We start from the raw sequence: 15,348 nt of genomic DNA, 5'->3' as shown, positions 1-15,348 counted from the left end.
TGTAAATATGGTAATTAGGTAATTGAAATGTGGCTCCCCTTGTGATGTCAGAAGGGGATCTTATTATAATAATACCACCCATTAATCTGCACTATCCAACCACGGCACTGACATTTAGTGCAGAGAGAGAAAATAATTGACAGCGCAATCGAGTCTTAATTTCAACAAAATACCATTATGGTGATCAGTGTTTGCATTATCAGCTCATTTGCATTTTTTGCTCACACCTACAAAGTGTCAATTTTAACATGTTATAATGAATTATCTGTGGGGTATTTTGATCTTAAAAAAGTCTTGTGAAATGTCCCCTGTACGAACTTTGCTCATGTTCTTCCAAAAAATCTCAATATATTTGTGTTCAGGAAAAGTCAAGAATGAAGAATTTCAAACCAGTTCTTGCTCATTTAAAGTCAAAATATAATCAAAATGTCCTCCTTTCCTGGTCTTAATGTGAATGACGCATAAGTGAAAACCTGAGCCTTTAAAACAACTTTGCCCTTTGGTCAACTAGGCCACACAAGCCGTTGGTTATTTTGGCTGTTGATAATGCAAACTCACATTGGCATCTGCCTTTATTCCGATGTAGCATGCAGACTTTCTCATGGTCCAGTCAATCTCTGATATAAATCAAAACATTTCACATTTTTAATATCCGGTTTTACTCAGTAATACGCCACATTACAGAAGTAACTTCACAAATGCGGTTTCATGTTGACTTAATTATAGTTTCTTACATAAGATTATTATTGTTAATATTTAGAGGATTTAATGCCACCACCAGGACTGCAGGAAAACAAGCATCTGTCTGAGGTCGAGTTCATCGCCCCAGAAAATAAAATAAAAGAAGTCGGTGGAAGACAAAGTGAATGTGTTTGTTGATTTATGTCATGAAACCATAAACACAAACCATCTGGTTCATTTAATAAGCGATTTTCCCGTTGATCAAGTCTAGGACGGCCTCCAGACACAGTCGTGAGTTTCTCACCTGGTTTCCACACGTATGGACTCGGATGACTGTGATGTTTTACGTATGATGGAGATGAATCTGTCTGCTCAGGTTCCAATGGAACTCCAGCTGCTCTTCTAAGACTTAAGCGAAGACTTTAAACTCTTGGAAGCTCTGTGACCATAAATCTGAGCTTAGCTTTGGCAGTCGACACCGGCTGGCGTGTGTTGAGTGAGAAGATGTTGGCATGGCCTCTGCGAACGGCGAATAAGCCCGACTCTGATGAATGGTTCGAGCTGCCAGGATGTAGTAACTGTATTTCTGTTGTCATTGCCGGAGGTTTCTCTTGGACTATTTGGTACAGATCTTTCTTGACCCTTTTGCTCCGTGCATTCACGGCTCAGTAGTCTGTAATGGATAGAGATAGTTCTGGCTTAAGACATCAGGATGTTTATGTCCCGTGTTATCTGAAAGTACATTTGCACAAGTGATGAGGCAGCCTTGAGATGGTTGGAGAAGAAAGGCCCACCCATTGCTTAGATGTTCCTGTGGTCTTCGACCCTTTTATGGGATGGTGCTTTAAACACAGAGTGGAAAGTGTGACGCACATGTCATTGTGTAATAGCGAGGAGTAAAAGTCCTGTTGTGGGTTGAGAACTGATCTGGTCCCAACCTAACCCAACGTCATACCCCACCCACTCCTACCCAGATGAAAGATAAACGATAAGCATGACGGATGGATTATCTGCTGGAAGTAATAATAGGGCCTCTGAAAGGTCTAGAGAGGGGCGAGACGTTCTGGGTTTCCTGATGTGCATGCTGATGGATGAGTGTCAGTGGAAGCCTGCTGTGCCCTCATCTGAAGTGGTCTTGTGCCTTGGCACGGCTCATCCGCTCCGAAGGACACGTGGATTGATGCCAGCAGGGCCGTGACGCTTTTCGACGCTGCCCACTGCTGTTGTTCCATTGGGACGTAATGGCTCTTCCTGTCAGAGGAAGTTATTTATAATCTCCGGGCAGCTGAGAGGGGCCTGAGACGGAGCTTAATCTGTAGTGGAAAATCGATCTTTTATTTCACATCTGTTTCCTTATTTGGTAGCGCTTCTCATTTGAAGCATTTCAGCTTGAGGGAAATTATCTCAGGTTCCTTTTGATTCATCCAGAAATATTTTCCTCTTACATCACACGGCTCGGTATTGAGTTTAGCAGCAGTTAGGGTGAAGGTCTGTATGGTCTGCTGGAACCGCACCCTGGATCTGTCCAGACCTGAAACTCGTGCTTCAGTTACACAAACATTCATCCACAAACGTCATGAGTTTCCTGCCAAGTACGGCTGCCAGTCCTCAGAGTTTTTCCTTTGGGACATCACTAATGTGTCTGTCACAAACCTTATATGATGGGCTTTTAAGGGTTTGTGTTAAAAGCATTTGTGAAGTTCATCAGAAACAGGTTTCTGGAAAAAAGTCAAACATTGATTGGCAGCGCTCGCTTAGCGTTGGAATATAACAAGGATCGTGGAAATTATATTCTTCAACATATGGTTTAGAGAAACGGAATAAAGTTTCTAAATGGTTTGACTTACATTCAGAGAAAGAGATTCAGTGTTTGATATAACACACATACGCTAAATACAAGACAGAGAGGTTTGGGACACTCAGCTGTTTAAATATGGGGTGTGTAAGTATAACAAGTAGCCAGTGCAATGTTTCTCATGTATTAAAGTTATCTACGACTCTCTAGTGTAAAGTATTAAACCTGTCAGTGAAAGATTGCAGTAAATAGTGCTTGAATCAAATAAAATCTTATCTTTAATTTTAGTTTAGTTAAAATAAAATAATAATAATAATATGCATTGCAGACTGCTGGAGTCAGTCGGATAAATCCCTAAACAGTTCGAGCAGGTCGAGACGACAGCAGCTGCCCTTGTTTCTCTTGGATTGGCAATGAAGTGTTGATATTGCCATGGTCACGGTCCAGGCGCAGCACCACAGAGCCGCTTTTGTTTCTCTGTCTCAAAATCTTCAGTGATGTGTAGAGCCAAAAGAGCAATGAGTACGCAAATACAGATGCCCACTGCATTGAATGCTTACCATCCAGTTGTGTATACTAACTGTTGAGACTGGACAGAGACCGGAATTGGCAGATTTTACGCACGATTAGTCGGAACGGTTATGTCTCGTGGCATTCCAATTCCGAGCCGGTCCTTTTGTTGGCAGTTGCGCAAGCAATAATGCCACATGCACACTTGCAGTGGAAGCAGCTCTCGACCCGTTATCCAACAGCTGCATTAATTTAATGCCATACCCGGAAACGTGATCCATTTTACGTAAAGACCACTATCTGAACCACCCGTGCAGTCCTTTGTCACACATCTGTCGTTTGAACCCTGTTGGTAAACAATGAAGTTGATGATGTCAAGACAAGTATGGGGTGGAGTACTTATTAATGTGTTTAGTTGTATTTAATGTTAGATTAATGCTGTATATAACGTTCTTTGTATCTAAAGACTGCTTTTGTTGTTGTGTTTAAAGGTGCAGAGTGTAAATTTTAGTGGCATCTAGTGGTGAAGTTGCGAATTGCAACCAATGGCTCAGTTAACTGCTCACCCATGGCTTTTAAAACACATAGAGAAGCTACGGTAGCATCCACCAGATAAACATATCATCTTTGGAGACAACTTCGTAAAAAAGTTTGTCTGTTAAGGGCTTTTGTAAAAACATGGCGGCACAAAACGGTGAATTTCATGTAAGGGGACCCTCGGTATGTAGATAAAAACGTCTCATTCTAAGGTAATAAAAACTTAAGGGTTTATTATGAAAGGTCTTTATACACCCCTGATTATATCGTTTTCTATATTATTTTGCATTTCTGTCTGTCTTTCTAAAAATTACACACTGCACCTTTAAGTTCTTTGTTGTTTAATTTCAAGATGTTTCATTCATTAGCAAGTTTCCTTCTACTTAGCACATGCCAGGGATTCCCCAGACTAAAGCTTTAATATAAACTAAAAGGCATCAAATGCAATGGATGTTGTGTTTATTTTGTTCAAAAGCATGATCAATCTAAGTCTACACGTCCTACTGACAAGGAACTATGCTTCTAACCACAGCTATCCAACTGATAGTTGCACTTTATTTTGAGATCTGTTCAAATGAAAGAAGATCATGTAATTTAATAAAGTTTAGGTGAAAGTTCAATGTTTAAAAATTTGCTGAAAATAAAGTTTTTTATTAAAGAAAAGTGTTTTGGTTTGTAGCTTATTATATTATAGTTCTTAAAAAGAAAATCGAAATCTGCAAAAATCGCTATCGGCAAGTCACACCTACAAAAAAAAAAAAAAAAAAAATCGGAATTGGACAAGAAAATTGCAATCAGTGCATCTCCAGATTATAGAGCTTTCATTTAATATTTGGTGCTTTTAAACCAGGTATTATGCTGTTTAGGTAACTAGATATTAACACATAACAGTTTACTCTTTTGTTCCTGTAGCTCAATAGGCAGAACATTGTGTTAGCATAATTATTAATGTAAAAACAAGTCAGTCTTGCATCGCTAGAAGAGGTTGCTCAAAAACATTTGTTTCAGGGTGAACACAGAAGGTCATGACAATGCACTGTGTTGTCATTAGTTTGCTATGACCTATCTGGAATATCTTGACAATTTTAATGGGGAAAAGATGTGAAGATGCAGCTGTTGGGTGAAGTCTATGTGAAATAAAGTGTGCGATGTTAAAGTTTGTGAGAGTGCAGAGCAAAAAACCTTTGGGAAACCCTCGAGACAACATTTTTCTAACTTCATCAATCTGTCAACATTTCCTCTTGTTAGACATCTCAGTAATGCTCTATACTGAGAGGAAATGATTTACTCAAACACAGGGAATGCAACGTTGAAGATGTTTTGAAACTGGACTTCCGTGATCTAATGATGCCTCATTATCATATTTGTTTTGTCATGACCTCTCGGGGTCATGCGACCTGCAGATGTGGGAGGGGTCAGAGTCTGGAACAGAATCGTGTATTTAAGCTGATCCAGGTGACATGATTGATGGATCAGTATCCAAAAAATGAAAAAAACTATTCTGAGATGTTTTAATTTTCTGAATGTACATAATACAGAGACCTCCATGGTGTCTTTAAATTTGAGTGATTTTAGTTTGCCAGTATTACATGTACATCGTATTCATCTATATGAAGTAATAAACAAAAAACTGTGTTTAATGTCTTTAGATCTGTCACAAAGACCACATATATGTAAGACCATAAGATCAAACTCTTTAGGGTTTGATGCATATCATTACTGATTTGCATAATTGTTTATATCAAATCCAGGTTGATTTTGCTTCATTGAGATTACGACCAATCATTACCGAACCTTATGACCTTTTACATCTTAGTATTGTCCTTGATTTTCATCTCATGTTTGTGCCTGCCGTTCAGAAATATTATTACCACGTCGATTATATTCAATGCCAAATCATCATCATGCAAAGTTTTCCATGAGATATCTCATTGTGAATGATTAACTTGCATGGCACTGTGCTGTGACATTTCATCACGTCATGCTGAATCAACACATATCTCGTCTCTTAGTAACAGAGACAAGTTTAGTCAGATACGTGTTGTGAAAACCTTTTATAATCATTTAAGCAGGTTGAATCAGAGATATTGTGTCTTAACTGGTTTTGGCTTGTTTAGCATTGCATGTATTCGCACAATTGTTACATTTATTCAAAGACATAAGTCAAAAGCTCTGATGGAAAGCTAGTGAGATGCCAAGACGGCATTTAAGTCTATCATAGAGGACACTTAATAGCTATGTTTCCATCCAACTGTTCTTATGTGCTTTTGGGGATATTGCATAAAAACATGCTGGATGGAAACACCAAGATGCACATAAAGAAACATATGCGCTCAATTGAGTCGGATACATTTCTTATCCGATAGGAAAACATGCACATAATCTAAAAAGGAAACATGTTAACCGGTTGAATCTCTAGATTCACATTAAAATTCTTGTGACTTTGCATAATGCATGGCAGGAATTTATCTCTGAAAGCATGAAGCGCTTTCATTTATTATACATGAAAAGAATTAAATACAGTGGTTTCACCTGCTTTTCTTACTAGTAATTTTTAATACCAGTTTTGTAGGAAGTGATGATTTTGTTCTCTTCAACTCATATGATGGAAACGCTGCATTATTCACAATGTTTTATGCAACATTACAATTTTGCGCATACGTTTAATATGCAACTGTGGATGGAAAATAGCTAACGTGAAGGCAAAGATGGCAACATAAAGTAAAATTCCAATTTGGTGAACTTTCCCTTTAAGTTTCTTAGAAGGCAGTATAATTTGTTTTCACATCATTTTAAATCAAGTTTGCATATATGTTAAGAGGTCATTGCACATCAGGGCAGCTGAATTGTGTGACGTCCTGGCCAGCAGTGATTAACAGAGGAAGGAAACAGTAGATGTCCATGAGCTCTGTTCCTGTCTGTCTAATCTGCTCCTTTTTTGGTAACACACTGGATGGTGTGATTGCAGCCTGACTTTCACAAATCAGTCGTGCGTTAACAATAGAGTCGTGATATTTCATTTCTTCTACTGATTGTCATGCTTGGATAAAGTTTCCTGAGCATCGGTCCAGGTTCTGTCTCTCTTGTCGGGTGTCAAACCCCCTTCCCATCACCCCATAACCTTAGAAAGCCTTCTGCTTTGTGTCAGCTTGACATTTGATACTTGCACTGAACAAATCGCTCTAATTTTAGTTTGATTCCCTGATGGGGGCTCCTTTAACCTCACTTCACACAGAAAGGACTGGAATGTCTTTGTAGCGTTGGAACACATACATTTTTGGTGTGCGTTTGGGTATTTGGGAGTGGTATCGTTTGATTGTGAGGTAAAGCCAGATTCCATTCAGAACAATATTTAGATGCACATAAGCAGAAAGTTCTGCTTTGGAGAATGAATGGATTTCATTGAGCCACATCGGCCTTAGATTGCCAGAGACGAAACTAATATGTTTGATAAATAGCTTTTAGGATTCCATGAAGGCTTTTGGTTTGATATTATAATAGCCTGTGAGCTCAAAGCCATGACTAAATATAAATGTGCCTCATTGATCCGTTTAGAAAGAAGTTAAAGTAAAAATGAAAGTACTGTCATGATTTATTGTAGCTTCATGTAATGCATAGGGTACCAAAGGGGTGGAAAGTTTCTGGTAGATTTTAAAAAAAATTCCATGGGAACTTAATATGGGGAATTTGGAAATATTCCAAATTGGAAACTTAATAGGAATTTATGGGAATAATTTATTGGACATTTAGAGTAATTTATATAAAGGTAACTAAAATATAAAACTATAACTATATAAACATTTTGTTTGGTTATAAGCAGACATGCATGCAAGGTAATACAACTATTTAAACACAGTTATAAACAATATATAGTTATAAACAAATGTATGTCATTTACGTGAATACGTGCAAAGATGGACATTTTGACATTATTTTGTGTGCAGGATTAAAGAAATGATCTGTGCATGTTATGGAAAAATGCAAATGCAGGAGGTGTGGCCTCAATGCTCCTTCAGTAAGCAATGTGCTGTGTGCATGTGAATGAAGAATTAAATAAATTCAACTGAAATTGCCTTAAATCTTGTTGTTTTAAACATAATTATGCAACAAGATTAAAACAAATTAAATTCAAGTTCCCTGTTATAGGCAATTTTGCAATTTATTTAAATTTCCATTAATTCACATATATTCCAGTTAATTCCCATGAAAAGTTTCCAACCTTGAGAATGCCCAGAATTTTGCAACCCTAGTATTGCATGCGTCGTGTGCACTTACAATGCTTTTATTGTCCTTTAAGCATGGCATTTTAATTCACTATAGAGTACATTTTTAAATCCTCTAGTGAATATGAACCTCGTAGGTCCAGTTGTTGGTCTGTCCAGGATCCAGTGGTTTGACTGGCCATGTTTTAAGTTCTTGGGAGTTGGTGGACGGCGCCCGCAGCTCAGAATATTTTCACTGAAAGGTTATGGTGGCTTTCGACGATAAAAGTCAAGTAAAGCTCTGTGGGTTTGACTTTAAAGAGCGTAGATGTTTTGTGGTTCTTCCTAACTTGTCATTTTTGGGAGCAAACACACAGAGGCCAATTGTAACACAGACAGACACATTACTGTAACTGTTTTTTTTTACATCTCCAGCATTTAAAGCTGTAGAACAGATGTTGGGTTAAGGTTTAGTGTGTTGTGTTGTACTTACTGCAATGCAAACCGAATGCATGATATTCTTTTTTGATTTTGAATATTATATGGCTGTAAATAATCTGCCCTTGTCCACTTTAATATTTTGTTATTCTGTAGCATAAAGGCTTTTGATTGGTTATAATCAATTATGAAATTCGTGGTCAACGAATTTGATGTTGATGTTTTTCTGCAGGTTAAAAATGAAGGATTTGGTTCATTTGTTGTTGGTATTTAGGCTGTGAATAATCATTGGGATGCTTTTGGACTAATTTTAATTGGCCATTGGGCTGGTTTTCTTACGTTGATCTGGCAACCCTGACAGGACAATGACAGAAACAAAAGCTCAAATAACGCTGGTTAATAAAGGTTTCAGTTGGTCCTTTAATATAAGTGAGTTTGTATTTGTTTAATAGTTGTTGTGTTTTCAAAAAATTATAATGAAAATGAAAAATATTTGCCAGATCAATTGATTATGAAAAAAATTGTTAGTTGCAGCCCCTGTGTACTGTATTTTAAATAAAATGAAGATTATTAATGAACAGTTTATACCAAGAACTGGTTCAGGGATTTGAGATTTCATCTGTTTGTAGTTGGTGTACTCTGTTACTCACACATATTTCAGCTCTTTCAGAGTCGATCTATTGACTCCCATGTAAACAAATCACTCCATATCAGTTGCCTTGCGGATGGATTTATGTCACGTGTGTTTTGGTTTGTACATGATTTGTGTGATAATATAAAACAAGAGCATACTTTATCAGCAGTTTCATGAACTTATACCCATGTAAACAGGTCAATAGAGATGTTCACATTCTTCAGAAGAAGGTGGTTTTGTTGCAACCTGTCAGTTTTGGCATCTGCATACTTTGACTTTATCAAGTGAATGTTTCAGCAAATTTCTGTAATGTTATCGGCGTCTGATGCCTATAATCACATACACATTGCTCATACATTTCTCTCTCTCACACATTTATTCTTTTGAGAGACCGAGGTAAAGCAACCTCTTCCAGTTTCATGACAATTTTCATTTCAAAGAAAGTTCAACTATTGTGAACTGTGAATTATTCATATATTTAGTCCAGATGAGAACACCACTTCAGCGGTTTATAGCAGCTTGTGCTTGTGAAGGTCACATTTCTCCTTCAACCTGAACTGATTGTAAGATTTTTGATTATTTGAACCTTTCAGGTTTCTTTGATCTAATAATAAAATACATTTACAGGAAACTTTCTAAACCATTCTCTTTATAATACCAAATATGGTAACGTCTATTGAGAAAATTCTGACTTTATTAAATAATATGGGATGGTTTACCAGACAGGGTTTAGATTAATCCAGGACTAGAGGCCTAAGTTATATTAGAACTTTTACAAACAAACCTTAAAAAAATGGTGTGCATCTTGAAACAAAACAATGGCACTGATATGTGTTAAGATATGTCAGTACAAGATGTTTTAAAAATAAATCAGCTGAAACATTCATTTTAGTCTGGGACTCGGATAAACCCTGTCTGGTAAATCAGATCCCAGATCACAAAAATCAATCATTCAGATGTAATTCCCAGTGAAGAGTTACTAAGACAAGTATCATTATTACTGTTGCTTCTTTTATAAAAATGATTTACTCATTCAGCATCAGGTATGTTTAGGAAAGTTATGTTTTGCAGTTTTGAAGTGATTGAATGATTTTTTTTAACAATGCAAAGAATTTTCTTAAATAGCAGTAAACTCCAAGTCCAATCTTCATAATGAGATGATCTGGTTTTAATCATGAAATAAATGAAAGCTCATCTATCATGTCACGCTGGCTCTCTCTTCACTCTCTGATGATTTATAGCTTCTGTGGGTTTAAGAGCGTTTGGGGTTGTTGGCTGGATGAATGTGTGGTGGATGTGAAGTAGCTCTCATATTTTGCTTTTGTTTAGACTGGGCAAATAAAAAAAGGTTTAGCGGTTAGCGTGTGTTCCAAAGGGAACAAACACACTAATGAAAAAAATGTCTAGTTTAGGATAATGGAGATGCCAAATGGAGATGTAAATGTAAGCATCAGATGCTCGTGTTTCCTATTGCATTTTCCATTTGTACTTGACAGTTTAAATTGTAGTCTGTTAAAATCATTATTCAAATACCCGAATTGTTATACACTTAAAGTGTGTATTATGTTGGAAACTGTATTGTTTCTGGTTTGCTCTGGACTGGAGACCAATGCTGGGTTTCCATCCAAATGTGAAGCGAATCTTCTTCGTAAAGCAGAAGTTGTTCGAGTGAATGACAGTGGTATTGGTTACCAACAGTGAATAAAACAAAACACGCTTAGATGGAGCGTAAATGGAGACAGGACTGCAGTTAGTTTAGTTATGATTAGGCAAGTTATTAATTTACTAGCAGTACAGCTTTTAATTGTAAAACTGAATGCACAGAAGAAGGAATGCAGAGTTTTTGATGCAGGCACCAACAGCAAGGGCATTTAGGATGATCAAGCACCATATATGGTAAAGACAACAACAGCGGAAACAGCTAGACGGTCAGTCTCATCGGTTTAATGTTTGCTACGTCAGAATTTATTCAAACAAACGTGTTTCCATCTTTCATTTTTCATTTCACATACGGCAAAAACCACCTCAAGCGAGCGTAAAAACTTTTTGCCAATTAAGGGATTTTTTTTTAGAAATGTGTTTCTTATGTGATACTTCAAAATGTGCATAAAATCAGTGTGACGATAATCCAGCTAGTATTACATTTCCAGCAGACCATGTTTAGTCTATGTAGGAAGGTATTTTTAACATGTCGCTTCTGTACTGTGGCTCTGTTTTATGTTTCCGGGTCATCAGAGACTCGACAGATTCATAGTGCTGTTGACCTGCAGTCTTTAACAGAAACAACACACAAACACACACACTTCACAGTAGAGCTTGTGTTTTCCTGTCTTATGTTATTACTAGGGATGTAAATCAGACAGTTCATTGCATTACATTGCATCTAAAGACAAGATATTTTATTCATTCGCAAGTTTCCTCTGCATAACTCATCCCAGAGATTCCCAAGGGTCTTAAAGCTCTGCGCACATGCACAGTTTTCAAAAACAGGCCTTTAATACAAACTAAAAGATATGAAATGGACTTTATATATATTACGAATGACAGGTATAGAATGCACTGCATGTTGTTGCTTGCTTATTTTATTCAAAAGTCTACACGTCATACTAACTAGGAACTATGCTGCTAAGCACAGCTGTCCAACTGATATTTGATATTTAAGAGCTCTTTATTTTGAGATCTGTTCAAATAAAAAAAGAAGTTCATGTAATTTAATAATGTTTGGGTGAAAGTGCAATGTTTAATAATGTACTCATAATGAAAATAAATTATTTTTATTACAGAAAATTATAATATTTCTAGAAAATAAATCGTAATCAACAAAACTACCCGTATCGGCAGGTCACACCTACAGAAAAATCGGAAATCAGAATCATAGTAAATTGCAATCGGTGCATCTCTGATGTACATCCAAGGTGAAAATGCGTACAAAGTAAAGCGGGTGTATAGTAGTGTCACACGTTAACAGCTGAAAAACATGTATGTCGGTGAAATGGTTGCTTATATTTGTAGTCCTCTTACTTTTATTATTGTAAGCAAGCTCACAACAGAGCAATATTAATAGACTGATGGGTTGTGGTGGATAACATCACATCATTTAAAAGTTAAATTTAGTGGAACGATCACTTTACTCATAATAATGTTTATTATAAGATAAAGAGAAGTTGAAGATTGTTGATAAGTTGTTGCCCTTAACATTTTTAGCTCACACTGAGACTGAAGTTTGTTGGACTCAAACTCGTAGTTTCTTTGCCAAAGGTTTTCCCTCAGGGCCTCAGAGAGGACGATTGAAATGCTGATGGGCTTTACTCTGAATGAAACTCTTCTAGTCTTCACATTTTTTAGATGTCTGCTCACTGGAGAGTTGTGTGGCCGTTTGCTCGAGTGCTTTGTGTTTTTGGTTGCCTTATAAGGAGCAGGAGGATTTCTCAGAAAGAGACGTTGTGTCATTGTGTCGAAGATTCGGAGAACGTTTTAGGTTTCAGGGTGAACCAGGTGTTTCACTGAGAGACCTCTTTTGTCTGTTACATCACAGATAAACACTGAAAGTCCTGTTGTGTTTCCAGATGAAATCATGCTTTAACGCTGATATATCACACATAAAAACTATTTAGATTTTAAAATATATTCAATGCTAAATGAAAATGTTAACATGTTTTTTCCATGTTGACTTTGAGCAAATGATGATGATGATCCAGGAGTTTATCATTAAAAATCGTTCTGTGTAATTTGACTTCAGTTTGATTTCTTTGACTGGTTAATTTATCTCATCAGAGACACAGATGGAAGCGTTTGGTTGCTCTCCATGTAGAAACCAAAGCAAAGATTTGTGTCCTGTTTAGCATAACTCGCATCTCTGGTTGGCACTTTTTCTTCTCCTTCTCCTCATTCTTCTTCGCCTCCTTCTTTTTTTTCTCCTCCTTTTTCTCCTTCTTCTTTTATGAATTCTTCTCCTCGTTTTTCTCTTTCTCCTCCTTTTTCTCCTTCTTCTTTTAATACTTCTTCTTCTTCTTCTCCTCCTTCTCCTCCTCCTCCTTCTTTTCCTTCTTTTCCTTCTTCTCTTTCTTCTTTTTCTCCTTCTCCTCCTCCTCCTTCTCCTCCTGCTCCTCCTTTTTCTCCTCCTTCTCCTCCTCCTTCTTCTCCTTTTTCTCTTTCTTCTTCTCCTTTTCTTTCTTCTCCTTTTTCTCCTTCTCTTACTCCTCCTCATTCTTCTCTTTCTCCTCCTTTTTCTCCTTCTCCTTCTTCTTCTCCTTCTCCTCCTCCTTCTTCTTATCTTTCTCCTCCTTCTTCTTTTACTACTTCTTCTCCTCCTCCTCCTCCTCCTTCTCTTTCTCCTCCTTCTTCTCCTTCTTCTTTTATTAATTCTTCTTCTCCTCCTCCTCCTCCTTCTTCCCCTTCTCCTCATCCTCCTTCTCCTCCTTTTTCTCTTTCTTCTCCTTTTCTTTCTCCTCCTCTTTCTCCTCCTCCTTCTTCTTCTCCTTCTCTTTCTCCTCATTTTTCTCCTTCTTCTTTTACCACTTCTTCTTCTCCTCCTCCTTCTTTTTTCTCCCCCTCCTCCTCATTCTTCTCTTTCTCCTCATTTTGTCCTTCTCCTCCTCCTTCTTCTTCTTCTTTTTCTCCTCATTTTTCTCCTTTTTCTGCTCCTTTCTCCTTCTTCTCCTCCTTTTTCTCCTCCTTCTCCTCCTCCTCCTCCTGCTTCTTCTCTTTCTCCTCCTTTTTCTCCTTGTCCTCCTCCTTCTTCTCCTGATGGTTGTCGTGACTGCGCTGCAGTTTTTGCCTCATCTGTCATTGTACTTAAGCTGTGATACACGAGGCTCTGTGACACCCTCACATGACCATGAAAGGACCATGACCACAGAATTTTGGTATCATAGCCGAGGAACCGATCATTAGCGTTTACTGCCTTTTTACAAACCATCGCTTTGGAGCGGAGCAGCTTTCCACCAGCGCAGCTTCTGTGGCGCTGCCAAGTGGAAGAGAGCTCAGATCTCATCTGCCAAACATATGTAATGAAAAACGTTTGGCTTCGTTTTATTCCTAACAAAGGATGTTTGTCTTGTTTGTTTCATTTCAGGTGAGATCAAATGCTCCACAGTTTACCACACATTTCCTTACTGGTTATCCGTGCAGTTTGTTAAAAGGTGGAAACGAGGGTTGTTTTCTACGTCATCCCATTTTTCAAACTTTAGTTGTAATATTTGCAAAATTATTAAGCTTAAGGTTCAGTGCAAAGCAGAATTTGCTTTTCAATGACTACAGAGAACGGCTGGTTGTGATGCTAGGACATGTTAAAAGAAAACAAAGACTTTTTGTGTGTAGATGTTCTCTGTGGAAGATTTATTATTGCTTTGGGTTTCTAAAGCTGAGGTTAAATTTATAGTGTTAATAAAAGATATTAGTGCTGTCAGTGGTAAAGAGCATGTTTTTAATGTAACTCTATATGAATTTACTGTATGTAGGAAGCTCTTAACTGTTCATCTGGTTGTTCTTCTGTTGTTGGGTCTCTATGGAGCGTTAAATCAGATTAAGACTTTGTGATAAAGTGTTTTCTGTAGATGAGAGTGTGTGACTCTGTCAGACTGGCTGTGGTTTTTGTTCTCAGGATATTTGAGTTCTGTGACCTCTTGTAGTTTCTGCTGCTCAAATAATTGATTTTACTGCTCATGTCAAGATGAAAGACCTTTCACAATTTTCCTTTTGCCCTGTTTTCATTCCTAATATACATTCCTGTTCTTAAGGTGTGTGTATCCACACTCAGTACATGACATGTTATACTAAAAACGTATGTAACCCTTGTTCTCTGCGAAGGGAACGAGAAACGCTGCGTCTCCCTTGCCATATTTCCTGCATCATCTTTCGCAGTATTTCAGCTAGCGAGGGTGTTTTCAGGTCGCCTTATATACATCCTGGCTCCAACGTCTAACGGCGGTGACGTTACGTCCCACTATTGGTTGAATTTGATATACACATTCGGACACATTCATGCCTGGAGGCATTCCCATAGCGTCACTACGGCGACGCAGCGTGAGTTCCCTCAAAAGCGAACAAGATCATACCCATAACTTAATTCAGGACCGAGCACCACATCATTTTATTTGTCAGTGATTCAGTTGTAAGTGAAGTTCGGAGGACGTTTTACCAGTGTGAATAACATTTGCTTTTTTATTGAATCCCTGAATCAAAGTCTGTTTGTGTCATCTCTCTCTTTCTGTTTTTTTTCTACCGTTCACAGAAATGAAGTTGTTCTGTTGTTTTATTTCATTCATTGTGTCAAAGTCTTTGATCTGTATAAGCTGGACAACATTAAGTTCGAGTTTTCTCTGTAGAGACAACCATAGTTGCATTACAAACCTAGATCTTTATTAGTCTTAAGAACTTCCTGCATGTCCTTGTTAAAATGCTTCCTTCTGTCACATCTTAAAGTGTATATGCAAAACTTTCATACATGAATGATGCAGTTAAGTGAAATGGGCTTAAGAGGTACTTCACAGCTTTAGTTTAATGTTGTTTAACAGGTACGAAGTGAAGTGAAGTTCATGATAAGTGCTTAA

The 15,348-nt window shown here is 37.6% G+C and overlaps 1 protein-coding gene across 2 annotated transcripts in view; it reads left to right on the top strand.

The window, feature by feature from the left end:
- The window catches only part of pdlim5b (PDZ and LIM domain 5b), a 56,084-nt gene that overhangs the window by 5,979 nt on the left and 34,757 nt on the right, over nt 1-15,348 (top strand). The window lies entirely within an intron of this gene.

This window comes from Misgurnus anguillicaudatus, chromosome 12, assembly GCF_027580225.2.
Source record: "Misgurnus anguillicaudatus chromosome 12, ASM2758022v2, whole genome shotgun sequence".
NCBI lineage: Eukaryota > Metazoa > Chordata > Actinopteri > Cypriniformes > Cobitidae > Misgurnus > Misgurnus anguillicaudatus.
Note: the sequence above shows the minus strand (reverse complement) of the source record. Positions and strands in the feature narration are given on the sequence as shown.